The 26,702-nt window shown below is 40.4% G+C and overlaps 1 pseudogene; it reads left to right on the top strand.

Annotated features, from left to right (window-relative positions):
* Positions 1 to 7,426: 7,426 nt before the first annotated feature.
* On the top strand, positions 7,427 to 7,896 carry LOC122729909 (annotated as a pseudogene).
* Positions 7,897 to 26,702: the final 18,806 nt, after the last annotated feature.

Genomic DNA, 26,702 nt, shown 5'->3' with positions numbered 1-26,702 from the left:
GCTTAGTTCAGTGTCTCGCATATAGTAGAACATCCTGACTTCCTGCCCTGCTACTTTCTGCAGAGGGGCCCCAGGTAAGTTTTAATTTCCTTCAGGTCCAGCATAGTCATGTGTTCTGGTTCTCCACCCCACTTTCTACCTTGTCTCTCCTCTTTTCCTTCTCACAATGGGGCTGAATCAGAGTCTATCACTTTTTGCAGAATAGTGGGAGGGTGACCAAGGAGTTATAGCAAGAATCTCTACTGCTATTAGGGATACCTAACCTAGAGCCTGACCTCTGTTAGATGGGAGTACATTTCCATCCCTCCTCCCTTCCTCTTCATGTGGTTTGGTGGAGTTAATGTCTACTATTTGTTGAAGAGTAGAGCGATAGTTGGTAACTGTGGTGGGATGCTGGCAGAATATTTTTACAATATGGCTGCATGGGCAAACCCTCCAGTAATCTCACATCCCTGCCATAGAAGTGGGAGGTGGGAGAACAATGTTGAATAAGCACTTTAAGGATTTATGTTCTCAGGGTCTAATTCATAAGGATTTTATTTTATTTTATTTTATTTGTTTTTTTGATACTACAGATTCAGTAGTAATTGCTCCACATCTGGTGTGTAATTCTTTTGTCTGGAGAGCTAGAGAATGAAAGGGGACTAGAGAAAATGTCTAATCTGACATCTCTCTGGTCCAATGACTCACAAGACTCAATTTCTTTCTTTATTTCTTTTATTTTTGCAGGGCAATGCAGGTTAAGTGACTTGCCCAGGGTCACATAGCTAGTAAGTATCAAGTGTTGGAAGCTGGATTTGAATTCAGGTCCTCCTGAATCCAGGACCAGTGCTTTATCCACTGCACCACTTAGCTGCCCCAGACTCCGTTTATTTCTGCTGAATTTCATATGATCAGATTCAGTCCAAAGTCCTAACCTGTCAAGATCTTTTTGAATCTTAACTCTGTTATCTAGTTTGTTCTCTATCCCTCCTAGCTTTGTGAAAATTTGAAGATGTCCCAAGTCCCAAGTCATGGATAACAATGTTATCAGGACAAAATACCTATCCTTTCAAGCTGACACTGAACCTTTAGCAACTATACTTTTGAGTTTAGCCATTGACCTGGTTCTGCTCAGTACTGTTCAGTTCTGTTCAGGCTTCAGAGTCGCCAGCATGTTCAGCAGCGTGCTATTCCAACACAAATATATGGGCTTCCCTGAGGGTGGTAAGGTGGGATTCTAGGCAACAATCGATACAGTGTATTTGTTTTATCCATAGAAATAGTAGGATGAACATTTTTATTTCCAAGTAAAATTGTAATAGTTAATAATTATTTACATTCAAAAGATGCTTGCAGAAATAGAAGTTATAATGAAAATTATAAAAATATTTTTAAAAATTAATAATATTAAAATTATAAATCAGTTCTTATAACAATTGATACAAATTGATGCACCTGGTCCTTCTAGTAGTTTGCTAGTTTCTACCTCATTCAGAATGGATAAAAAGTGATCTAGACCATTGTGGCCATGGGAGGTCAGGATGGTCAGACTTCACAGAAGTGGATACTAAGCCTACTAAGGATAGGCTCTGAATAATTGAAAAATAGAACATGGTAGAGTGATTAGCTTGCTGGATTTGGAGTCAAGAAGACCTATGTTAATTTACTACCTTTGATATTGACTAGCTGTGTGACCGGGCTTAGTATAGTGCCTAGGACATAGTAACTACTGAATAAATGCTTCATGGCTATTGACTAAGTCACTTAACGACTCTGGGCTCATTTTCTTGTCCGTAAAATGGAAAAAAAACTATACCTGTAATACCTGCTAAAAGACTTCTTCAAGCCTCAAATGAGATAACCTATTTGAAATGCTTTTAAAATGATAGTTATTTAAAAAAGAAAAAAATTATAGTTTTATTATTAATAATTTGTTTTTGAGTTCTTTCTGTCATGTGTGACTCTTCATAACTCCATTTGGGGTTTTCTTGGTAAAGAAGTGTTTTTTTATTTTCTTCTCTAGCTCATTTTACAGATGAAAAAACTGAGGCAAACAGGGTTAAGTGACTTGTCCAGGGTCATACATCTAGTAAGTGTCTGAGTTCAGATTTGAACTCAGGTCTTCCTGACTCTGAGCCTAATGCTCTATCCACTGCTACCAAGCTGCTTATGAAAGTACCATTTTCTACTTTTCTTGTTGTTCCGTGTTTCTAGGGGTGTGCTGGAGCCAGCTCTAACTGGAGAGTTTTCAAAGTTGATTATTAAATTTTTAGTAAGAACATTTCTTGTTGTTGTTCAGCCATTTCAGTACTGTCTTACTCTATGGCCCCATGAGATTTTCTTGGAAAAGATTCTGGAGTTTGCCCTTTCCTTTTCCAGTGTGAGCATTTATACCTCAGAAATTGCCAATATTTATGAATCAGGGCTTGATTTATTGTTTTGTTGACACTTGAGAAAGTGTTAATAGTATAGATTAAATTAAAAATTAAAAAATTTGTGTCTATATATTTCTAATGAAAATGCTTTTTTTTTTTTTTTTAGTGAGGCAATTGGGGTTAAGTGACTTGCCCAGGGTCACACAGCTAGTAAGTATTAAGTGTGTGAGGCTGGATTTGGACTCAGGTACTCCTGACTCCAGAGCGGGTACTCTATCCACTGCTCCACCTAGCTGCCCCTGTGTCTATATATTTCTTTCCCCCCTCCCCCCAAGCCTGGTTGTTAAACATTTACTATCAGGGCCCTATCTATTTCTGCCTTATTATCCTCCAATCAAATAACAAACTTTTTGAGGACAGGGACTATGTCTTGTGCATTTTTGTAATCCTAGCACCAGGCATAAAAACTTCTACATGATTCAATTCTTGAGGGAGATATGATTTCATCCATGTAAGTCTTCTCTCTGTCAACACAGATCACAAACTCTCTAAGCAACGGCACATACAATCTTGCACATTTGTTGTTGAGCCTTTTCAGTTTCATCAGACTCCTCATTACCCCATTTGGAGTTTTCTCGGCAGGGATACTGAAACAGTTTGCAATTTCTTTCTCAGCTCATTTTACAGATGGGAAACTGAGGCAGACAGTGTTAAGTGACTTGCCCAGGGTCACACAGCTAGTAAATATCTGAGGCTGCATTTGAAGTCAGGTTTTCCTGATTCTTGGCCCAGTCCTCTATCCACTGTGTTACCTAGCTGCCCTACTCTTGTACATACTATGTGCTTAACAAATGTTGAATTAAGTTGAAAATAGAAGAGAGTAAATCACATGGATGACCAGAAAAAAGGCTAAATCTATTTTTTTTTTGGACCTGAAAATTTCCATTTTATTACATCACTTCTTTTTTTTTTTTTTTTTTGCCTCAGCTGTGAAGACCTAGACTAGATTTAATTTTGGTACAGAAATCCAGTGACTCAATCCCCACATGGGGAGGTTATTCAATTATCCCCAGGTTTGTCACTTTTTCACTGCTAAAGGATCTTGGCAGAACGGCTGCAGATGAAGTAGTAGGACCTTCAGCTAATTTCTCTCCTTGGTTTCCCTGACCAAAGGAATCCAGGGAATGTGGTGGTCTGGCTGGGCCAAGGTGGGCAGGACCGGTTTTCTGAACTGGCTGGCTGGTTTCTTAAGCAGCTTCCATAGCTTCAGAAACATACACAATCAACAGGCTCTTTTAAGCGAAGGGGGATTGATTTTTTCTTCTTGTAAAATTTATCTTACAAATAATACATTTGTTGTGAGAAAAATAACAAGGCGCAGGGAAAAATTCCCACATGGCCATCATGCTCCCTCATTGCAGTGAGTGTAGGCTGATGGTTATCTGCTGCCAGTCAGCTGTTCAATGACAGAACACAAGGGTGGGGTCATTTAAATCCATGCCTTGGCAATAAACCGATGAAAGGAATGGAGTGAAATTGAATGCTTTGGGGTGAGAGGTTCCAGGACTTTTTTTTTTTTCTTATAGATAATGTCCATTTTGCTGGCAAAATCAAGGAGTTCAAAGAGGCAAGGAAATGGGGTAAGGGGTTATTGTGTGATTCTTAACAAACAAATAAAAGCAAGGTAATCCTTATAAGCTTGGAACCTTATTGTTTAATATTTTATGAAATTTCAGTAAATTTTATCTTTATTCTTTGCTTTATTTTTATTTTTTATTTTTTTGGGCAATGAGGGTCAAGTGACCTGCCCTGGATCACACAGCTAGTGAGTGTCAAGTGTCTGAGGCTGGATTTGAACTCAGGTCCTCCTGAATCCAGGGCCAGTGCTTTACCTGCTCTGCCATCTAGCTGCCCTCATTCTTTTTCAAGCAGTTCTTCCTTATGGGGTTTAAGAAATTCTAATTTTCCATAATATCACAAAAATACCACATTATAATCTTTCAAATAAATCTAGTTCTAACCTAGCTTCAGATTTTATAGGTGATCCCTGGAGCATGGCCACATTTCCTCAGTCAATCCAAACATGATATAATTCCTAGCCAATGATACTACAATTTCAAACACTTTTCTCACTTAATCTAAAGTCTACAAATGACTGAAATGAAGGCCAATGACTGAAAGTGATTGATTGAGACTTGCCTTGATTTCATTGAGGCATCTTATCACTTACTTTAATTAAGATGGACTGATGCAAAGTGAAATGAGCAGAACCAGGAAAACGTGGTATACAGTAATAACAACATTGTACAAGTATCAACTGAATAAGTTAGCTCTTCTTAGCAATATAACAATCCAAGACAATTCTAAAGAACTCATGATAGAAAATCCACATCCAGGAAATAGAATCTGAATGCAGATCAAAGTATGCTGTTTTCACTTTTTGGTTTTTTTTTCTTCCTCATGGTTTTTCCTTTTTATTCTGATTCTTCTTTCACAACATGACTAATATGGAAATATGTTTAACATGATTGTACTGTATAACCAAATCATCTTGCTTGCTGTCTTAGAGAGGGGAGAAGGAAGAAAGGGAGGGAGAAAAATTTGGAACTCAAAATTTTACAAAAATGAATGTTGAAATCTATCTTTACATGTAATTGGAAAAAATAAAATACTATTAGATGGAAACAAAAAAGAAAAGAACAAACAAAAAAGGGGTGGAGCCAAGATGATGGAGAGAAAAAATAAAATTCTATAAAAAATAAATGAGAAGGGGGCAGCTAGGTGCCTCACCAAAACCAAAACCAAAACGACAAAATAAATGAGAAGGGATGACTTAATTGGTTTAGTCCATCAATACTCCATCTTTACACTTTTCTCTAGAATAATTTTTAAGTTCTCTTCCCACTTTAGATGTATGATTTCCTGCATGATATAGTCCCTTTTCTAATATACAATTACTTACAGAATTAGAATTTTCTAAGTCTAAACTGAATGGCCTTTTCATAATCCTCATCTTTCTTGATCTCTCTCTACTTCCACACCTTTTCCTCCTGAATCCTCTTTCTATTCTAGGTTTTCATGACATTGCTCATCTTTCCTGGATCTTCATCCAAGTCATACACACTAACCATGAGTGTTCCTCAAGTTTCTGTTCTGGGTCCTCCTTTCCTCTCCCTTTATACTATGCCACTTGGTGATCTCATCAGCTTGATGGGGTTCAATGATCATCCCTATGCAGAATATTCCCAGGACTATACAGCTAGCCCTAATCTCTTTCCAGAACCCCTGAATCATATCACCTACTGCCTTTTGAACAATTCAAATTATATGTTCCAGAGGCATCTCCAACTCATTATGTCCCAAACCACAACTCTTTATCTTTTGCTCTAAGCCCTCCTCTCTTCCCACCTTTCCTATTATTGCCAAATTCTCCCAGGCCTGCATCCTTAGGGTCATTGTCACACTGAGGAATCACACACCCACTGTATAGTCAAATCTTGTCCCCTCTTCCGTCACAACATCTCTGGTACACATTTCTTTCACTCCTTTTGCACAGTTACTACTCTTGTACAGGCCTTCATTACCTCATGCCTGGATAATTACTACAGCCCTGCTTCAAGTCTCTCTCATCTCCACTCTATCCTCTATTGAGCTCCCAAGTGATTTTCCTAAACCATAGGTTTGACCATGTCATCCCCCTACTCAGTCAACTGTCAACTCCAGCAGTTTCCCATCATTACCTCTTTCTTCTTCTTCATGTGATGTTTAAAATCTAATGGCGGGGCAACTAGGTGGTGCAGTGGATAGAGCACTGGCCCTGGAGTCAGGAGTACCTGAGTTCAAATCTGGCCTCAGACACTTAACACTTACTAGCTATGTGACCCTGGGCAAGTCACTTAACCCCAATTGCCTCACTTAAAAAAAATCTAATGGCTATGATTGAAATCTAATGTGTGGTTGCCTTAAATTAGATTCTTATAGCACCATTCTTTGGGCATTAAGTATTTATTAAAGTATATTAGGGGTTTAGTAAAGAGAACATCTGTAGTTCAGAAGGAAAGAGCCTAGCTCCCTGAACCTGCTGCTCCTCTCTTGACCTCCAACTGAAAAAAGGATCCCCATTCTCTCCAGTGGAAGCTCCTTGTGGCCCCACCCAGGAGTGATCCCTACACACAGCTCCAAGCTAATTGGCTGGTAGCATTGATTGACATGACTTAAGGCAGTTCTATGAATAGATGTAACTTCTGGACACTAGTCACATGCTTTCTTCTCAGGGTGGAGCTACCCTGGTTTTCACAATGTCTTTCTCAGCAGGGGGGTGGCACTTTGATTCTCATACTCATTGGAATCATCATTATCATTATTATCTTCTCCTTTCTTCTTCTTCTTCATCATCATCTTCTTCTCCTCCTTCTCCTCCTCCTCCATCATCATCTTCTTCTCCTTTCTTCTTCTTCATCATCTTCTCCTTTCTTCTTCTTCATCATCTTCTCCTTTCTTCTTCTTCATCATCATCTTCTTCTCCTCCTCCTCCATCATCATCTTCTTTTCTTTTCTTCTTCTTCATCATCATCATCTTCATCTTCATCATCATCTTCTTCTCCTTCTCCTCTTCCTTTTTCTTCTCCTTCTCCTCTTTATCCTTTTCTTCTTCTTGTCTTTCTCCTCCTTCTTGCCCTCCTTCCTCACCACCTAGCTACCCAAATATAAAAATCTTCTAACTCACCTTTCAATCCCTTCATAACCTGGCCACTCCCTACTTTCCCAGTCTTTTTATACTTTCCGGCCTTCCAAACCCTGTACAACTTAGCCACCCTGGCCTGCCTGCTGTTCCTCCTGCATGACATTCCATCTGCTGTTCAGTGAATTTGCAATGGCTGCCTCTCATTTCTGAGATCATCTCCTTTCTCATCTTGGACTCCTAACTTCCCTGACTTTCTTCAAGATTCATCTCAACAGTTGGCTCCAGGCAGCAGTGGGGAAGAAGCAACTCCTTCCTCTCCTGTGGCCCTCGTTTCCTCCTTCAACCTCCCTCCTCTCGATCTGATCTCTCGCTCCTTTCCGGAACCATGGCCTCTGGGGTGGCTGTCTCAGATGGGGTGATTAAGGTGTTCAGCAACATGAAGGTTCGCAAGTCCTCGACACCTGAGGAGGTGAAGAAGCGCAAGAAGGCTGTGCTGTTCTGCCTGAGCAAAAGGAGATCCCGGTGGGTGACGTGGGGCAGACTGTAGATGACCCCTATACTACCTTTGGCAAGATGCTGCCAGACAAGGACTGCTGCTACGCCCTCTACGATGCCACCTACGAGACCAAGGAGAGCAAGAAGGAGGACCTGGTGTTCATCTTCTGGGCCCCTGAGTGTGCCCCTCTCAAGGGCAAAATGATCCATGCGAGCTCCAAGGATGCAACCAAGAAGAAACTGACAGGAATCAAACATGAATTACAAGCCAATTGTTACGAGTAAGTGAAGGACCGCAGTACCCTGGCTGAGAAACTGGGGGGCAATGCCGTGATTTCCCTGGAGGGGAAGCCCTTGTGAGTCTCCCCACTCCAGCTCTCCTGCTGGGGCCGCCCAAGCCCAGTTGGGGAGCAGGCTGCCCCCTTCCTGCCAGACCTGAGGGGCTAGGGGGATCCTAGCAGGAGCAGGGTGATCCCTTCACCCATTTGCCAAACCACCCCCGACCCCTGACCTCCCTCACTTCAACCCAATGGTTCTGGCCTTCCCCAACCGCCTTTGATATTCTCATTCCTCCTGAGTTGTAGCAGACCAAGCCCCCAGGAATGCCCAGATGGGGTGGAGGCCAGTATTTTCCAGTATTTTTTTTTAACTGACATCCCCAGTTTTCCCCTTTTCTCAGTGCTGCCAACTTCTAACTGCAATAGTGGCTTTGTGCTTGTTGTTTAGTTTTGTGTATAAATGGAATATTGTGGAGACCCCTCCCCCACACAACCAGCTTCCCTTCCCCTTCCCCCATCCAGTTACTCATGTGGCCAGTAAAAAGGAAAGGTACAGAGCCAGTAAAAGGAAAGTTCAATTAAAAAAAAAAGACAAATAAATAAAAAGTGAGCTGCAAAAAAGAAAAAAAAAAGATTCATCTCAAATCCCCCTTTCTGCAGGAGCCTTTCCTGCTTCTTTTGCTTTTCCTACCCAGTCCCTTCCCTATGAGGTCACCTTCAATTTACATACACACACACACACACACACACACACACACACACATATATATAGTATGCACACGGCTATTTCTATCTCCTTTGTTAGAATGTGAGCATCTTGAGGACAATATCTTTGTCTTTCTTTGTATCCCCAGCATTTAGCACAAAGCCTGGCACACACTAAGGGATTAACAAATGCTTGTTGACTGGTTAATTGGAATTGCAGAACTAGGGGGGTCTTTGGAGGCCACTTAGTCCAATTCCAACACAAAGTGTAATGATGATGGTGATGGTGGTGGTGGTGGTGGTGGTGCTGCTGCTGCTGCTGCTGCTGAGAATAAGCTCACAGATATAAGGCTTTAAGATTTCAAAATGCTTCCCTATGAGGCACTAAAATGAAATATGTATACACCATGTACATATATACACACATGTATATATGTTATATATAAATAATGTGTGTATGAGTGTGTGAGTGTGTGTGTGTGTGTGTGTGCATGTGTAGGCAGTTAGGTGACACAATGGATACAGCACTTGGCCTAGAGTCAGGAAAACCTCAGTTTAAATCTGGTCTCAGGCACTTATGAGCTGTGTGTCTCTGGGTAAGTCACTTAACTCTGCTTGCCTCAGTTTCCTCATCTATAAATGACCCGGAGAAGGAAATGGCAAACCACTCCAGTATCTCCCAAGATAACCCTAAATGGGGTCACAAGAATCAGACAAGATTGAAATGACTCAACACCTACATATATCTATCTAGCTATCTATAGATAGATAGCTAGATAGATATCTAGCTATATATAAAATATAATTTTGGGGCAATGGATATAAACTCTAAGTGCTTAACTCAGGAAGACTTGGATTCCAATCCTGCCTGAGACACCTATTAGCTGTGTTACCTGGGGCAAGTCAGTTAACCCTTCTGGGCCTCAGAAATGAAGGGATTGGACACCATGGCCCTAACGTAAGGTCCCTTCCAGGTCCCAATCTAAGAGCTGATGATCCATTTTCAGACAAGTAAATTAGCTCTGCGATGAGAAATGACTCATCACTGGTCGCATAGCTTGTAATTTTAAGAACAGTAAATTGAACCCAGATCTGCTTCCTCCAGTCCAGTGTTCTTTGTACTTCATGGATCCGGTGATCAACTTCTATTTGTTCAGATGCCACTGTAGATAGTAAGGATTAGAAATGGATATAAAAAATGCTTGATTTATTGCCTTCTTTGCATTTTGTGGAATCCAACAAATAGAAAAAGCAACTAGAATTCAGTGAGTGGAGTGCCCTTTAAATGACCCTATGAATACCATGTTTCCCAAACCACGATACTTTTAACACTGGGAAATATTTCCCTATCTTTGTAAGTGCAGGTTTGCTGCCATTTGACCCAAACCAGTTGAAGGAAGTGATTTGACACATGCTGGACATGTGAACAGACATGATTATCTGGAATTTCTAATTAGAGAGGTTTATCAGTTTTTGGAGGGAAAAAAAACCCTTTGTGGTTTAGGGACTTTCTTCATAAGCTGCCAACTTTTTTAGTTAAATCATTCGAAAGATGCTTTTGTAAGATACAGCGGCTTAAATTCAGCTACAAGTATTCAATTAAGTGGCCTGCTGACTATCAGGCACAGTAGCTGCTGTGACTAGGACATTATCTGTAGGGTAGGATGTAATGGAGAAAAAAAATGACAGATGCTTATTTAAGTTTAAAAAAAAAAACCCCAACAATTTAGTTTTATTAGTTCAGGGACAAAAATGTGGCACTTTCCCACTAAGAAATTAAGAGACTCAATACCTTTATACAATGATCTTTGTACCCTTAGTGATTGTTTCAAAAGGAATTATTTTACAATAAGAAATCTACATAATCCCTCACTTAGATTTTATTTATAATAAATGGGGGCAGCTAGGTGGCACAGTGGATAAAACACAGGCCCTGGATTCAGGAGGACCTGAGTTCAAATCCAGCCTCAGACACTTGACACTTATTAGCTGTGTGACCCTGGGCAAGTCACTTAACCCTCATTGCCTCTCAAAAAAAAAATTAAGAAAAGATTCAAAACAATATAATAAATGAACGAATTTCTTTATACTTAGGAACTGAGTAGTTTATGATTGTGTGGCCTATACTACACTAGAACATGCTTTGTCTTATTTATCTTTCTGTTCTCCAACACACCTGGGATTGTGCTCTGTATGTAGTAGGAGCTTAATCAGTGTTTGTTGGATTGATTTGATTTTGCGGGCTTATTCGGGTCTGAAGAAGGGGTCCCATATGTTTGTAGCAGTGTACAATGTTTCTATATAATATCCTATGATCTAGTTGCTCAGAAGTATGCTTTCCTTCCTGACACCTCCTCTGTGGACCTGGAATCAGGAACCATACCCCAGTCAATTCTGCCATCATTCCTTTATGCGATGAGTCAATTTTAGGTGGTGCAGTGGATAGAGCACTGGCCCTGAAGTTGGGAGGACATGAGTTCAAATCTTACCTCAGACACTTACTAACTGTGTGACCCTGGGCAAGTCACTTAACCCCAATTGCCTCACTTAAAAAAAATATCCTGGGCCATCTTCAGTCATCCTGATATATATCTTGGCACTGCACCCAGATGAATCTGGAGGAGAGAGTGATGCTGGTAACCTTGCAGGGCCCTTCCTCCCTTAAATCCAATTCAGAGCAAGTCATGACATCGCCTTGATGTCATGGTCCTCTTGGAGAACAAAGGACAAACAACTACAACAAACAACAACAATTTACTTCCCTAAAGCCCTATTCACCATTTTGGTAAATTTTAGGACCACCGTCTCTTCTGGTCAACAATTCCCTGCGTGTGATCTTTCTCAGTTAGAATATGAGCTCTTCGAGAATGCCTCATGCTACCTCTGGTATAGGTCATCATTAGTAATATAGTATGAACTATTCAAATCCATGATGCACCTAGAGCAAAGCTTCTTAAACTTTTTCCACTAACTGATCCCTTTTTGCCTAAGAAAAATTTTTTTTTTTTTGGTTGGGCAATGAGGGTTAAGTGACTTGCCCAAAGTCACACAGCTAGTAAGTGTTAAGTGTCTGAGGCCAGACTTGAACTCAGGTCCTCCTGACTCCAGGGCCGATACTCTATCCACTGCGCCACCTAGCTGTCCCTGCCTAAGAAATTTTTACATGACCCTGAGTATATAGATATACAAAATAGGTATACAAATTAAACATTTACTGCCAAATTTTTCATGCCCCTCCCCACCCATTCATTTATGTAACCCCATATGGGGGTCTTGACCCATAGTTTAAGCTTTGATCTAGAGGATTAAACTAGCTGGCTTCTGAGATCCCTTTCAGCTTAGATCTATAACCAGCTATGATCAATTAATGTTCCTATAATCTATGATCTATATGTTCCTATAATCTATCATGAATGATCTATAATTTATCTATGAAGTATGATCCTATAATTTAAAATCTGTGATATATAATCTAAAAATCTAGCTATGATCTAATCATCTATAATCCTATAATCCTATGAGCTTTCCATTGGCATTTTGATTCTTTTGATGATTTGTGGCAATATAATATCACTGTGACAATATTGAAGTTAGCAACTTGGAATCATGGAAAATACTGTTCATGTACTCCCTGTAATCCAGACCACTCACTTCCTCCTATTCAATTTTGGACCCAGTTTATTTTCCATATGTAATGTCTATTGAAGATATATGTTTGCTCAGTTGTTTTTCAGTTTTATCCGACTCTTTGTGAACTTATTTTGGGTTTTCTTGGCATAGATACTGAATTGGTTTGCCATTTCCTTCTTCAGCTCATTTTGTAGATGAGGAAACTGAGGCAAACAGGGTTAAGTGACTTGCTCAGGGTCACACAGCTAGTAAGTGTCTGAGGCCAGATTTGAACTCAGCAATATGAGTCTTCTTGATTCCAGGCCTGGCACTGTATTGACCGGGCCACCTAGCTGATATATGTATTGATATATAACTCAGTGGGTTTCCCAGCCAATGTCCTGCATATCATAATATACATAATATGCATAATTCACCATTTTTTCCTGTGTAGAATGCTAGTCTGATCTCTTCTGAATAAATGAATGAAAAAAAGCATTAAGTGTTTTCTACATGCAGTGCAAACACTATACTAAATGCCAGAGATACCAAAAAAAGCCCGAATTCCTCATTTCACATGTGAGTAGGGAGAGTATGAAAAGGTGATGGGCTTCATCGCTCCTACCAGCCTTCATTCTGTTCAGGTGACCCCCACCCTCACCCCATATGGAAAAGTCTAGCAGTAGAAGGAGCAAATCAGACAGAGGAAAGGAAGAAAATGGCAATGGGTAGGGAAACCAAACTGATATTCCTGAAGTCTGGGCATGACAATGACACTCCTACTTAAGAAACTTCAGCGGTTTCCCATTTCCTCTAAGGACAGGGGTGCTTAACATTTTTTGGATCATGAACTCCTTCTGGCAAGGCCTCTGGACCCCTTCTCAGAATAATGATTTTAAATACATAAAACACAAAGAATTACAAAGGAAAACAATTATATTGAAATACACTTATAGAACTCTCTCTGTTTCTCTCTCTGTCTCTGTCTCTCTGCCTCTGTCTTTCTGTGTCTCTCACTCTCCGTCTCTCTCTCCCATCTATATCTATATATCTATATCTTTACATTTATCCCTGTAGTGTTTCCCTCCTATAGAATGTAACCTTCTTGAGGGTAGGAAGCATCTCTGTTTCTGTTTTTGTATCCCTTGCAGCTAGCTTGGTGTTTGGCACTTTTGTAGATAATTAATAAATGCCTTTTCAGTGGATCTGAAAAAAGTTCAGTTGGCAATTGCAGGAAGGGGTCATCCTGCTTCTGGTGCAGAAAAAAAAAAGGCAAGACTCAGCTCTGATGTACAATATAGTTCAGTTATAAAATAGATCCAGTGAGGTGTGAAATTCTAAGGGTATCCTAGATTTTGATCTCCTATGTCAGGGCATCATTAGCATTCAATGTTTATTGAGCTCAAACAGCAAACCAAGCCTACACAGGATATATCAGAAATACTAGGTCTGTCTGGCATGGAGTCGCTGAATGATTTTTGGGAAAAGGTTGTTTAAAGATGGGGATAAAAATCAGTTAATGAAAAAGGGAGAAAACATTCCTGGACTAGAAACTAGCATGGAATGAGTAACAAGAGGAGATAGCAGTGCTTATCATCTGGATACATTTTCAAGTAATGAGCTTTTACACTTCAGGAACCAGCAAGTGCTACAAATCAACAAATTGTTTAGTTCATCATCTTGTCTTAAGAAAGTGATGTAGGAAATGTTCATAATGTCAATTAAATTTCAAAGTATGTCATGTCTTCATATTTTTTTTTTGAGAGCTGGTTGTTAAACATTTACCAGCACACTCCTGCTTATGTATTACTAGCACTTTTCCTCTGTCCTCTAGGAAGCAGCTGTGATAAAGTGAATAGTCTTGGCATCAGGAGGACCTGGATTCACATTCCACCTCAGACATATACTAGCTGAATGACTGTGAGTGAGTCACTTTAACCTCCTGGTGCCTCAGTTTCCTCTTTTGTAAAATAAGGGAGCCTCTAACATCACTTCTGGCTCTAAACCTATGATCCTAAGACCCAGGTTCAACTCCTGTCTTGGATGGTCAGTAGTGGTATGATCGTGGGCAAGTTACTCAGCCTGTCTCCTGTAAAACGGGAATGATGAACTTAATTCAGAATATTGTTGCAATTTTGGTTGAGATGAATGATCTTTATGCCTTTCCAAACTTTTAAGTGCCTTATAACTGTACAATGAGATTGTCCTTCCTCTCTCACAATCCTTAGATGCCTTCGAAGCTCAGCTCAGGTGTACCCTTCTACACAAGGTCTTTCCTGATCCTCCCAGCATTCTTCCCACCCATTTCTATCTGCTTATCTCTCATCTATCTATCCATCTATGTACATATGTGTCTGTGGATGGATCTATCATCTAGCTACCCATCTATTGATATATCATTTATCTTCCTTCCTTTCCTCTCTCCCTCCTTCCCCCTTCCCTCTGTCCCTCCTTCCCTCCCACCCTGTTCTTTCCTTCCCTCCTCTCTTCTTTCCTCCCTCCCTCCCTCCCTTCCTTCCTCTCTTCCTTCTTTTAATTCCTTCCTTCCCTCCCTCCCTCCTTCCTTCCTTTCTATCTTCTTTCCTCCTTTCCTTCCTCTCTTCCTCCCTCCCTCCCCCCTTACCTTTCTTCCTTCCTCCTCCCTCCCTTCTCTCTCCTTTCCTCCCTACCTCCTTCCTTCTTTCCTTCCTTCCTTTTTTCTTAAGGGTAGGGATTATTTTGTATTTGTATCCTTAGTGCCTAGTATGCCACCTGACACATCAAAAAAAATCCTGCCTATTGATCAATTAAAATGTTATTTATTATTATTTTCATTTAATACTTATTACAACCCAGTGAGATAAATAATTAGGCAGCTAAATAGTGCAGTTATCCTTGATAATTTCCTGGAATATGGTGTCTAGACTCTTTTCTTGATCATGGCTTTCGGGTAGTCCAATAATTCTTAAATTATCTCTCCTGGATCTATTTTTCAGGTCATTTGTCTTTCCAATGAGGTATTTCACATTTTCTTCTATTTTTCAGTCTTTTGATTCAGCTTGACAGATTCTTGATGTTTCATGGAGTCATTAGCTTCCATATGCCCAATTTTAATTTTTAAGGCATTATTTTCCTCAGTAAGCTTTTGCACTTCCTTTTGCATTTGGCCAATTTTTTTTCCTCACATTTGGCCAACTGCAGTTTTTAATGAATTGTTTTTTTCAGTCAATTTTTATCCTTTTTTTTCCAGCATAACTCTCATTTCTCTCATTTCTTTTCCCATTTTTTCTTCTACCTCTCTCATTTGATTTTTAAAAGCCTTTTTGATCTCTTCCAAAAAGGCTTTTTGGTCTTGAGACAAGATTATCTTCCCACTTGAGGCTTCACTTGTAGGCATTTTGACAAACTCATCTGAGTTTGGGTTTTGGTCTTCCCTTTCACCATGGAAGCTGTCAATGGTAAGGGGTATTTTTCCTGTTTCTTACTCATATTGTAGCCTATTTTTAAACTTATAATAAAATTGAGGTCTGCTCTTGGAGCATAGGGGCCACTGTTGCAAGCTTCTTGTGCTGGGGGATAGGGGCTAGGTCACCAGCTTTCTGCTCTGAGGCCTCTGTGGCTTTGGGATTCCTCACTGCCCTGGGCTTTCTCCCTGTGCTGGGATGGCTTGGCTAGGTCACTCCTGTCCTTTGAGTGGTTCTCTAGCTTGCAGTTTGCCCTCCCAGCCAGGGATGGCGGGTCTCACAAATGGTCTGTTGTGCCATCAGCCTTCTGATCCAGGACCAAGGACCCTCAGTGACTTATTTATGCTGTGTCCAGGAGCCTTCTGCTGACCTGCCCTGACCCCCTCTGCAAAGTGCTGCTCTCAGGTGGGCTGAGTTGCGCTGTGTTGAGCTGTTCAGTGCTGACCCTCCCTCCCCTTTTGCCCAAGTGAGATAGATCTTTCCTGAAATCTTCTAAATTATCTCAAGTAAGAATATTGTGTCTCTCTGTCTTTTTGTAGATTCTGTAGTTCCAGAATCTGTTCAGAGGCTTGATTTGATGTTGTTTTTGAGGGAAACTAGGGAGAGTTCAGGCTACTTCCTGGCTTCTTTCCACCATCTTGGCTCCACTTCTGGTTAGGATCGTTTCAGGTGTTTAATAACTATGTAAGTAACTCTGAGCAATAAGTCACTTAATCTCTCTTAGCCTCAGCTTTCCTATCTATAAATTGGGGAATATAATAGCATTGACTTCACTGCTTTCTTGTAAAAAAATAAAATGAGATACTATATATAAAGCACTTAGCAAACCTTAAAGTACTATACAAATATTAACTATTATTATTACAAGGAGTGGAAATACTATTATCCCCCACTTTACAGATAGGGAAACTAAGGTTGAGAGGTCAAATGTCCAAACTCACCCAGCTACTAAATGGCAGAACCAAGATTGGAATGAAGATCTTTTGTTTCCCCTACCTGTGTAGTGCTTCCCATGCCACCTCTGTAAACAGAAAGTGGTGTGGTGGTCAAAGGAAGACAGTGGAGACAATGGGAAAAGAGATTTTTTAAACATTGGTTGTAATGTGGAAAACAAGTGCCAGTTACATAAACCTTTGAAAGTTCTGCATCCTGTTTACAGTCTAGATTGCTAGGCAGCCTCTCTTGAAAAAAAAAATTGTCCTGGTCTTGCACTAGGCACTAGTGCAAGGACAAATATAAGGAGAAGAAGAGTTGGGGTTAGGAAACAGCTGTGCATTTTAGGCTTTTAAATTCCATGTCAGCCCCAAAACAACAACAAAAGAGATTTTGCCAATTGTGAATTGACTCCCAACCGAGACTGATTCAATGTAATTTCTTCTACATTTCTATGCTTTAATAAAGATGAACAGGAAATATTGAAGAAACTACTTGGAGGAGACAGCAATGACAACTCATTCTGTTTAGTCTAGATGAGGAAAATAGTGAGAGAAGCAAAAAAAAAATGGGGAAAAGGACTTGATGAAATTGAAATACCAGCTAGAGAATATCTGAATATAAACTGGCTTTTTACCAGGGATAAACAATGTGGCATGGAGGAAGACTGGGAGAGATATAAAAATAAACATCGTCAAGTTGAAGGGGGTAATTAGAGGAGCCAAAATAAGTACTGACTCTTAAATTGCAAAATAGATTCCAGCAAAGTTTAAAGGATTCTTCAAAATAATTTTCAGGAGACTTGAAGGCTGAAATCTATCAGGATTTCAGGTAATCTGAATTTTTATGTTTTAATTTTTTTTTCAAGAGAGAAGAGGTTGGGAAGTATTTACTTGGTTTGGAATGGTCATAGCAATAATACAAACTAGCATTTACATTGCACTTTAAGGTTTACAAAGCACTCTACAACTGTCTCATTTGATCCAACTCTGGGAAGGAGGTGCTGTTATTATTCCCATTTTATAGATGAGGAAACTGAGTCAGACAGAGGTTAAATACCTAGGGTCACAGAGCTGGTAAAGGTCTGTGTCTGGATTTGAACTCAGGTGTTCCCAACTCAGGTCCAGTGCTCTATCTACTGTGCTACCTACATGCCTTCAAAATGAGGGGAATAACCTCTAGACTCACAGAATCAGAGTATGTTTTCTTTTTCCATTAGAAAATTCTGGGAAACAGGAGGTAAATGGGAATGGGTCCACAAAAATTGTCCTGGCTGATGGGAAGAAATGATTTTTTTCTTTGGTAAGTATAGTATTTCTGCAGGGAGAAAAGAAAGCTCTGAATTTGGAGTGAATGCACCTGGTTTTAAATCCCAGGCTCTACTTGTGTGACTTCTACCACTTGTGTGACCTTGGGCAAGTTCGTAAAATTCTTTGATCTTTAATTTCCTAATGTGGAAAGTGAAGAGATTGGACAATATGACCCCCAAGGTCCCTTCCACTTCTAAATCTATGTTGCAATGATCTATTTTTATGTCTGAGTTAAAGATAGAATGCTAGCTAACATACACAGCAGGGAAGGGACATTGGAAAAGTAATGAATAGGAGATCTGTTTACACATGCAGGGAGAAGGATAAGACTATAATCATCAATACCTTGTCTCCCCAGGAGAATATTGAGCATCTACAATGAAATGAAGGTTGTAGAATGCAAAGACATTATCTTTCCCCATCAACTTTAAGGTAGGTAGGTTGACATTTCAGAGTCATCAGTAGCTAGAAGAACGAGGACCCAAGACTACCTTGAAGAACCAAGCAAATATTAGACTCAGCTGATGTGCCTGATCCTTGTTTAACAAAAGAAGTACAAACAGATATTCAATAAATGGAATTACTGATGTTTTTTTTCCTACTAGACAATAGATAACTTTGTCAATGAGCAAGAGAGTCAAAAATGCTGCTCAAGATGGAGCCAAGCTAATTTTCTGACTCAATTGATATGCTTGGTTCTTTTTTAACAACAGAAATATAAACAGAGATTTAATAAATGGAGTTAATGATTGATTTTTTCTTTATTTTAAATACTATTGTCGATGAGCAAGAGAATCAAGAATGCTGCCCTAGGTGGAACCAAGTTATTTTTTTTTTTTAATCAATTGGTGCAGCTGATCTTTCTTTTATAACAGAAATGTAAACAAGGATTTAATAAATGGAGTTACTCATTATTTTTTCCTACTACACAATAGTTAAGAACCTTTGTCAGTAGGCAATAGAATCATGAATGCTGCCTGAGATGGAACCAAACTCATTTGAACCAGTTTGATGCTCCTGATTTTCCTTTAACAATGGAAGTATAAACAGAGATTTTAATGAATGGAATGATTGCATATTTGTTCCTGCTAGATACCTTTGTTTATGAGTAAGAGAATAAAAAATGATGCTGTCCAGGACAAAATGAAGGACTAGTGGACTTTTTGATGGCAGCAGTAATACTAATGCACACCTTTCTGTCATTTAAAATTTTTACAAAGCCCTGTCCTCACAACAACTCCGTGAAGTAGGTAGTGAACAAAGTATTATCTACAGTTTACAGGTCAGAAAACTGAGACTCATGGTGATTAAGCAACTTGCCCATGCAAATGACATGATAAATTCTTTTTTTTTCAGGGCAATGAGGGTCAAGTGACTTGCCCAGGTTCACACAGCTAGTAAGTGTCAAGTGTTTGAGGCCAGATTTGAACTCAAGTTCCCCTGAATCCAGGGCCAGTACTTTATCCACTGCACCACCTAGCTGACCAAGGCTAGATAAATTCTAAGGTGGTGGTACAATGCGTAGAACACAGGGTCTGTAATCAGGAATTGAAATCTAACTCCAGACACTTCTTAGCTGTATGACCCTTGGCAAGTCTTTAAACTTCTTGACATGACTTTGCCATTATGTCACCATATACATCAATGCTGTGATGTTAATCATTATGAAAAGGACTACAGAAACTTTTGGAAGGCTTGTCAATTTGGTGAATCTCTCCGTAACCCTGAATTGCTCTTGTATTTTAAAGTCAAATTAAGGGTGTGATCCTCAGTTGCTCTGAAATCTCCCCTGGTTCCTCGTTGCTCATAAGACAAAGTTGAGATTCCTTTGTTTGACATTCAAGGCTCCTCTATAGGAGGGTGGGTAGGTCCCAGTCTATATCTTACTCATAGGTACCTGTCATCCATCCCTTTCTTTAGTCATTTTGTTCTCATCATTCACCAATCACACAGCATATATTCATTCATTTGGATTCAAGAAATATTTATTAAGCACTTGCTAGCAGCCACGCCCTTCCCTCTTTCAATCCTGATGTGTTATGATGCAGCAAGGAGAGTGATGCATTTGGAAATACAGGACCAGAGTTTGAATTCCAGCCCTTGTTCTCTGTATGAATGAGGGAAACTCAAGTCACTCAATCTCTTTTAGGCCTTGTCTATAAAATAAAGGGGTTATATGAAGTTACCTATGAGATACCTTCCAATTAAAAAATCAGTGATTCGTCCTCGGGGCAGCTAGGTGGCACAATGGATAGGGCACTGGTTTTGGAGTCAAGAGGACCTGAGTTCAAATCTGGCCTCAGACACTCACTTGTCGTGTGACCCTGGGCAAGTCACTTAACCCCATTGCCTCCAAAACCAAACAAAATTCATCCAATGAATAAACAAATACTGAGATGTCTAAAGGGCCTTCAAATTTGGTTAAGCAATCTAATAACAATAGCTGAGATCTATGAAGCACTTTAAGTTTTGCTGAGCACTCTACATACAGGGTATCCCAAAAGTTTAAGTGCTGTTTTGAGCTAGTAAAGTTTAAAGGGCAGCTAGGTGGCACAGTGGATAAAGCACTGGCCCTGGATTCAGGAGGACTTGAGCTCAAATCCAGCCTCAGACACTTGACACTTACTAGCTGTGTGACCCTGGATAAGTCACTTAACCCTCATTGCTCCACAAAAAAAAAAAAAAAAAAAGAAAAAAAAAAGCACTTAAAAACGTTTGAAAATTCGTGCTAGTTGCTAGCACTACCTCTGCCCTCCTCTGCTGGGTTGGAGGGCTGCCTTCAAACTAATACAACTCATGTACTATTTTATTTGATGTTCAGAGAAACTGTGTGGTAGGTACAGTGGAGGGTTTTACCCCCATTTTATAGATTTGGAAACTGAGGGTCAGAGGAATTAAGGGATGTGTCCATGGTCACACAACTTAATCAGCATTAGAAGAAGGATCTGAACCTGCATCTTTTGCTGATTCCAAGGCCAGGGATTGTCCCACAGCACTTTGTCCCCAAAGAGGTTCCAGATCCTTGAAGGCAAGGGCTTCAAGCAATGGGATTCAAGGATAAATCAAAGGAGATTGCTATTTTTCTGTAACAAAATTAGACATCAGGAAAAAAAAATTCACAAAGATGACCAAGTTGGGAAATAGGACTTGTGAGACGTAGCATACATACTCTAGAAGTACTCACAGTTTAGAGATAAGGCAAGGGTGTGTGTGGTAATAATATCACAGTACTGCACCTTGGTTAAACACATCCAGGCTATTGTGTTCAGATCTGGGAAAGCAATTTAGAAATGAAGTTGAAAAGCTGGAGATTGTCCAGAGGAAGAGAACTAGAATGATGAAGATCCTCAAATTCATGTTCCACGAAGATCAGTCGAAGGCACTAGGGATGTTTGGACTGTAGAATTTTGAAAAGTCTCAGGGGGAGCATGATGTTTTTCTTCCATTCTTAGAAAGGCTCTCATGACAGAAGAAGGATTAGATTTGCTTTTTTAGCCTCAGAGGAGATAGAAGTAGAATCTCCAAAGAGGCAAATTGAGGCTTGAAGTCAGGGAAAAAAGCACCAAAACCTAATAATTAGAACTACCCAAAGTTAAATGGGGAAATAGATGGAGAACTGAGCCTGGGGTCAGGAGGACCTGAATTCAAATTCAATCTCAGACACTTACTCTCTATGGGACTTTAGACAAGTAAGTTAACCCTGTTTGCCTCAGTTTCCTCATCTATAAAATGAGCTGGAGAAGGAAATGGCAAACCACTCCAGTATCTTTACTGAGAAAACCCCAAAAAGGGGTCATGAAGAGTTGGACATCACTAATCGACTAAACGATAACAACAAAATTTAAATGCAGTACCCTAGGAAGTGATCAATTCTCCCTCATTGGAGGTCTAGGAGCAAAGAAAGGCTGAGTATGCTTTGGACAAGCTATTAACTGTGGTCCATTGGAATTCTGAAATTCCATGATTCTGTAGTATATCCACGTGGTCATTCACTTGCAATAAGGGTTATTCTCAAATACTAAGGGATTAAAACCATCCCAAATACTGTTCCAATCAAACAATGATTGAGTCTTTAGCTAGTGCCCACTTCGTGCCACGTCATGTGTCAGGCTATGGGCCTGAGCATGGCCACTGCTTACTTGTGTGTGACAGGCTCAAGCACTGATTCTGCCCTCCTTTACTGGACTGGAGAGTATTGACTTCAAGATTGGGAGTCTCCATCTCACTACTGCTATTTACTCACCCCTGCTCAGGATAAGAGACACAAAACCTAAGAGGGGGCGGGGGGGGGGTGGGTCCAGTCCCTGGCACCTCTAGTCTAGAACTTGTGCTTTAGCTTCCATGATCAACTAGTTGCCATTGCTTTGAGGGTAGGGGCAGGTGCTTGTGGTCTGTACTGGGGTCTACTCTACTAGGGCTCCTCAATGATCTCTTACTGGAAGTCTCAGTAAGAGTTATAATAAACAGAGGGCCAGCTAGGTGGCACAGTGGATAAAGCACTGGCCCTGGATTCAGGAGAACCTGAGTGCAAATCTGGCCTTAGTCACTTGACACTTACTAGCTGTGTGACTCTGGGCAAGTCACTTAGCCCTCATTGCCCTGCCCCCCCCCCAAAAAAAGAAATAAAGGAAGAAAAAAGAATTATAGTAAACATACTGAAGAATGAGTGGAAATTGTCTCTCCTTTCAAACTGACCCAGTCCCTGTTGTCCTCAGCAAATTAAGAGTATTTAGCACATTTGCTCAGGACCCCAACTCTGGAAAGGTCCAACAAAAGCACCGTCCTCCCAAGCACTTCCTCAAATGCCACCCGGAATGTCCCAGTCAGTGCATTTAGCAATTTCCAGACAATGCCCAAACTAAGGGTTTTCTTTTTCTTTTTTCTTTTTTTTTTTTTAGTGAGGCAATTGGGGTTAAGTGACGTGCCCAGGGTCACACAGCTAGTAAGTGTTAAGTGTCTGAGGCCAGATTTGAACTCAGGTCCTCCTGACTCCAGGGCCAGTGCTCTATCCACTGAGCCACCTAGTTGCCCCCAATCTAAGGGTTTTCAAAGAAAGCTTAGCTCTTAAAGACAGAGGCCACATTCCCATCAATCTCTGCTGAATGCTCACAGGCAGTTAACAGATAGTTCTAATCCTTCTGTGCCAGTAGAAGGCCATTCTATTCCTTAAGTCATGTTCTTCCATTGGTGAATTCCTTCTAGAGCCTCTATTTTGAGTAAAGGCCCAAACCATCCATGCTTCACTCTTTGCACTTTGCCGACATCTTTCAGCACCTTTCTTCCTCCATCCCATTCTCTCATTGGTGAGTTCCTTATGGAATTCCTATTTTAAGGAATTTCCCAGAGCAGTTATCCTGCATTCTCTAGACTTATCACCATCAACCTGTATGGGTACCTTTTCCACATCTCATTAGCTTTTTTTTTTTTTGGCAGGGCAATGGGGGTTAAGTGACTTGCCCAGGGTCACACAGCTAGTAAGTCTCAAGTGTCTGAGGTCGGATTTGCACTCAGGTCCTCCTGAATCCAGGGCCAGTGCTTTATCCACTTCGCCACCTAACTGCCCCCAACATCTCATTAGCTTTTGAAGACAGGGACTGTTTTCCTTTTTGCTTGTATTTGTATGCTCAATGCTTAGCACACTTGTTGTTAACTAGTTTCAGTCTGTCTGACTCTTCATGATCCATCTGGAGTTTTCTTGGCAAAGATATTGGAGTGGTTTACCATTTCCTTCTTCAGCTTATTTTATAGATGGGGAAACTGAGGCAAGCAGGGTTAAGTGACTTGCCCAGGATCACACAGCAAGTAAGTGTCTGAGGCCAGATTTGAACTCATGGACATGAATCTTCCTGATTCTAAGCCTGGTGCTCTATCTACTGCACCATCTAGGTGCCCCCAGATACTTAGCATACAGTAAATGCTTAATAAATATTTGTGGACTGGTATTCAGCCTGTAGCATATCTTCAGTTACCACAACCAGAAAGTGCAGCCCATCACTAGAGCCTCCCTCATTTTCCTCTGAATTGTCCTCTCTCCCAACTCAACCATGAAGTCATTATGATCCAATCTTGCCAACTAATACCCAATTTTCTAGGCCAAGCCTGATTTAGGCCAGTCTAGTGATTCAGGTTCAGGATCGGAACGAGACACTCATAGATAATGTAACAATTAGGAAAAGGAAATATCTTTAGCTATAACATGAAATTATATTTAGGAAGGACATAACATTGATTGGGGTTGCGCACAACTTCCTTTACTCCGCCTTTATCATGGAGGGGTGCCAGTAAGAGGCACATGTCAAGCCTTTGGGGAGAGCCCCTGATGAATAATGACTAGGAAGCTATTTCAGTTATTGGACCAATTAAAATTTAAGGATAGTTTCAGTACCATTTAAGGAAAAAACTAGCTTGGTTCTTAAACGGGGTAGATTTTGTTTCTACAACGCTGTTCCCACACTCGTAAAAAGAAGAACATTTCTTGTCTGTCAATAACTTTTTTGGGGAAGTGGAGTTGGGGAGAAAGGGGAGGAAAATGCTTCAATGCTGTTTCAAATCCATGATCTCTTTAGTGTAGATAGTTCCTGCACTGACGATAGCCAATAATCATTGATTAAGCACTCACTGTCTTCCAGGCACTATGTTAAACATTTGTATAGTTTGGAATCACTCCATGCCTTTTTTTGGGGGGTGGGGAGGAATACTGGAACAAAATACTAAAAAGTAGGGTGGGGGCAGCTAGGTGGCACAGGGGATAGAGCACCGGCCCCGGAGTCAGGAGGACTTGAGTTCAAATCCGGCCTCGGACACTTGACACTTACTAACTGTGTGACCCTGGGCAAGTCACTTAACCCCCATTGCCTCACCAAAAAAAAAAAGTAGGGTGGTTTTTCATGTCGGAAAAGTATGGCCACCCTAAATGGTGTAAAATATGCCTGGAGTCAGCAGATAGAGCTCAGTTTTAGGACAGATGTATTAGGGAATGGGGTTTGTGATGCCACTAACTGTGGAAATGTTTTCTTTCATATTACTGTGAAAAGAGGGAAGTTTATCTCCTTTTCCATCATGCTTAAAGCCTTTTTTTTTTTGTGGTCAGGCAGGGGTTTCTACCATAATAATGGTAATAAAAAATAATAATGATGATAGTAATAATACTATCTAACATTTAGTTAGCACTTTAAGGTTTACAAAGTGCATGTACCACCAAATGAAATTTTGACAGGAAGATTTGGACATTTTAAGAAACTGAATTATTTGAATACAATCTTGAGAGAAGAGAATACTGATTATTCACTTAAAATATTTCCAGGCTGCTGCAGCATGGCAGTGATTAGAAACCAAAGGAATTGTCTTTTCCCTTGGCCAGCTGATTTAGCAAGAAATCATGCAAGTTGTGCAGTCTTTCCAATTGGGAAATTTGGGTTTGCTAAAATATTTTTAACATACAGACACCATAGACCATGAACTGGGCTTTCCACCCTCTCAGAGTCCACCACAGACAATTCTGGTTTACTGGATGTCTTATAGTCAGTTTCAAACAAGCAACTAGACCTTCTTCTGCAGTCTTGAGATAAAATATTTCCTTTAAAACCACTTGCATTAAAAAAAAATTGCATAGCCTGGGGGAACTCTTGGAGGAGAAGATTCGATGATATCAGACATCCCTCTGAACTGTTTGAGTCATTTAAAAATATGTCTCCTGATTGACTTACTGATTAAGGAAAGAAGGAGCTCAGGGCTACCCAGCGGCCTTCCGTGTTATGAAATATACTGTATGCAGAGATAGTAAGAAAAGAATGGGCTATGATTGTTATCTCCACTCATTCATGCTTAGAGGGGCTCTGGGGAGGGAGGGAATAGTCACAATTCTGGGGCTTTGACTAAGAAGACATTTCTAAATTTGACTATTAGAAATGGATAGAAAGGTCATGACTATCTCCCATCAGCTAACAATGCATCTCAGTCGTGTTCTTTCCCAGATCTTTGCAACACGGGCTGACTGCTGAATCTTTGCAATTTACTGTGTGTGCTTGTTTTGTTACTATTTTAAATTCCTATTTTTTCCTTCCATGTTCCCATTTTTTTTTCTTATTTGCTTTTACGTAAGCAGAAGCTTCAAATATATGAATGAGGCAGGATAAAACATTCCCAGGGTTATTGAGTTGTCCCTCATTTATTCTTAGCTTTGGGAAGGATTTGCTATCTTGCCCAGCATCTCAGCCTTCTTAACTCTGTAAATCCTGGGCTTTTAGAAAACATAAAAACAAAAACGAAAAAACCCTCCCCTAAGGTATAGATACTCATCAAGGTTGCGTGGTCCTGGTGTCCTACTTGGTCTCTCTGCATTCAGTCTTTCCTTTCTCCTTCCTACAGATCTGACTATGCTTTGTTCTTGTTGTTGTTTGTCTTTCATTATCAAAGAGGACCAATGTCATCACAAGGATGATGGCTTGACTTGCAAGTGAATTGGATTTAAGTGAGGTAGGCTGTACAAAGTCATCAGCCTCACTCTCTCCTCCAGACTCATTTTAAGTCCAGTGGCAAGGTCAGGATGACTGGAGATGGCCCAGGTTGCAGTGGGAGACTTAGGCCTTTTTTTTTTTCAGGGCAATGGGGGCCAAGTAACTTGCCCAGGGTCACACAACTAGCAAGTGTCAAGTGTCTGAGACCAGATTTGAACTCAGGTCCTCCTGAATCCAAGGCCAGTGCTTTATCCACTGCACCACAAGCTAAGGTTTATCTCTGTTTGTCTGAGGCAACACCCATTCAGTGACTAAAGAAAGGCTAGGCAAGAATTGAAGTAAAAGATGGCTTAATCTGCCTTCGCAAATGAATCAATCTGGGAGTGGAAGACTACTTAGAGTTTCTGGCCAGAAACGAATCAATTGCTATTT

The sequence above is a fragment of the Dromiciops gliroides genome, chromosome 5 (genome assembly GCF_019393635.1).
Source record: "Dromiciops gliroides isolate mDroGli1 chromosome 5, mDroGli1.pri, whole genome shotgun sequence".
Taxonomy (NCBI): domain Eukaryota; kingdom Metazoa; phylum Chordata; class Mammalia; order Microbiotheria; family Microbiotheriidae; genus Dromiciops; species Dromiciops gliroides.
Note: the sequence above shows the minus strand (reverse complement) of the source record. Positions and strands in the feature narration are given on the sequence as shown.